Here is a 2,907-nt window from a genome sequence, read left to right as displayed (position 1 = left end):
AAGTGGCCCTGCCAGCCACTAACTTTATCCTATTCAACAGGAAGGATCAGACACCAGGCAAATCCCACTGGAGGTTACATATTATTTCACTCTGTTGAGCAGACATCGAAAGAAAATGACATACACTCCATGACTTTCATAAAGCGGGCAAGCTTCTGTCCTTGAGCCCTGCCTATCTCTAGGTGCACACATTAGTTAGAATCCATTGGGAATCCTCACCTACTGACAAAACCCTGTCTCTTCTCTGAATTTACAGTTTCTCAATGCCCTAGTCACATGACCTTGGTTACTTCTTCATAGGAACAAGTGGATTATGCTTAAATATAGTGAGAATTTTACTCTTTCATAGTCTCAATGAAACAATATGCAATGAAACATCTGCATAGCTTTGTCCCCACATCTTTTAAACTCAGCGAACCCTCAGAGTCATTGCCTCTGAATCATTAAAAGAACTGTAATTTTCCGTAGATAAGTCTGCCTGCTCCACTCCCTCTGTTTTATTCTGGGCCTTACTTTATTTTTTGGGGGGATGGGGTGGAGTAGTGTTTGTCCAAGATAAGGTTGAGCTCTACAATTTGTCACTGCATATCACAGTCTGGAAAATAACTCTTCATCCACTTGATTTTTCTTGTGTGGATAGTTAGGGTAAACTCTGTGTAGTGATTATCAATCTCATGGAGAAGGCCTGGAAATGTTCCAGTGATGGATACAATCAGCATGATGTCAACTTTGAACAGGGGAACCTAGAGAACTTCCTCATCTTTAGAAATTTCTCTACAACTTGGACTTTGGGTTGGATCTTTTCTATGACAGCAACGAATGTCTTCGGGGAGTGTACATCTTGTTTTACTCTTCACTTGACCTTAATGATCACAGGGTTTTTGAACAAAGTTATGTCTTCTTTTCTCATGCCTCTCAAGGAATCTTACATCATTTTGACATGTATCAGAGATACCTCATGGAAGGGCCTTTTAAGATGGTCTTCTTCATTTCTAAATCAAATGCTTTCTTATTGTCAACAAACAACTAGCATGGTGGCATCTTGTCTGTTCTGCATCTTTCAGGCAATCATGTGGTGGTAAAGATGTAGTCTATTGTGAAATATCATTTAGGAAACCTTGCCTGCTCCCTTCTCAGAAACTCATCAAAGATGTCCTTGATATGTGTTACATCTTCTTATTTAAATTTTATATTGATGAGAAAGTAAGCATATGGGTCAGTAAGTATTGATGCTTTCTTGGTCACTTTTTTTTTTGTAATAAGGTTTGAGATTTTGACATGATTTACCCTGTTTTGGATACCTTCAGAATTGGAGGTAACTATGTGGTACAGTGCATAGAACAAAGGACTTAAAGTCAGGTACTTACCAGCTGTATGATCCTGGGCAAGAGACTTAATCCTTCCCTGCCTCAGTTTCCTCATCTGTAAAAGGAAAATGATAATAGCACCTAAATCATAGGGTGGTTGTAATAATCAAATGAGTTAATATATGCAAAGCACTCTGTTAACTTCAAAACACTACATAAATAATAATGGCTAGCATTTACATAGCACTTTAAAGTTTGCAAAGTGCTTGCAAATATTATCTCATTTTATCCTCACTACAACCTTGGAATATAGGTGCTATTGTCACTCCTTTTACAGATGAGGAAACTGAGGCACAGAGAGGTTAAGTGACTTTTCCAGGGTCACATAGCTCTGGGACTATGTGTTAAGAGTCTAAATGTGGTGCCTTCACTGTTTTTGATGGTCAAAGGGTCTGAAGGGTTTGTAATAAAAACATTTTCAAGATCTTTTCCATCTTTTATATTTTTTCTTTAAACTGGATTTTTTTCCATTTACTGCATCTCACTGGTTTTTTTTTTTTTTGAGTCGATGCCCATAATAGTCTTCTACCTTCTGGGTGGTGTGTTAGAGCCAGACCTTACTGGCTTGTGAGAACTGATTGTCAAATTTTCAGTGTGAGCATTTACACTTTGGAAATCAGCAAAAGCTACAAAGAAGGGTTCAGTTTATTGTTTTGTTGATTGTCTAGACTTAAGGAAGCCATGGAAAAAATGTTAATAATGTAAATTAAAAGTGTGTAATAAATACTTTTTTTGGAGAGCCAGTTGTTAAATATTTATCAGCATGTTCCTGCCTTTCTCTCTACAATTTTGCAAATGAGTTCATATACCAAACTGATATTGTCCTTGTTAGACATAACTCTCTGCTGGCAAGTAAATTAAATGTTAGCTGCTTAAGGCTTTTAGGCACTTTTGATGTCCTCGTTAAGATGATTGACTTACACTAGTTAAACTTCTGTATGAAAATGTAATTGGCATCTATTTATTCATCCATTTTCCATTTTAGGGGTATCAATAACTTGTTTAAATAGGTCAGGTCTGAATGGTTTAAGTTACATGGAATATCTTCTTCTTCCTTCTCCTAGCCATGCATTCATTTTCATCTTTACTCTCATAAATTGGTGGACTGATGATACACAGATAGCTGTTTCAGAAATGACTCCTGCATCAGTTATGAGTCATTTCCTGTCCATTAAAATATGATTAATTCCACTTTTTGTGATGTTACCTAATGTTCACCTCATCTAACACCTTTTTATCCTCTTTTCTGAGGAAAGTATTTATATATACGTATGACACATCTGTGTAGTTGTCTATAGGCGACTCATTCCTTCCTCCTGAACCAGAACTTCCAACACATTTTTTTCCATCCTCATCTATTCCCATTTTTGTACTGAAATCACCAAGTATTAAAGTCTGTGCTGATTTGATTTGGAGGCTCTTTCTGACTTCTTCATAGAATTTCTCTACTTTTTCTTCCTTCCCAGTATACATTGGTACATAAATTGGGGTTATTTTCATGATGATATTTTTGCAAATGCATGAGCACTGTGATACAAGA

This window comes from Phascolarctos cinereus, unplaced genomic scaffold, assembly GCF_003287225.1.
Source record: "Phascolarctos cinereus isolate Bilbo 61053 unplaced genomic scaffold, phaCin_HiC Scaffold_726;HRSCAF=1367, whole genome shotgun sequence".
NCBI classification, from domain to species: Eukaryota; Metazoa; Chordata; class Mammalia; order Diprotodontia; family Phascolarctidae; genus Phascolarctos; species Phascolarctos cinereus.
Note: the sequence above shows the minus strand (reverse complement) of the source record.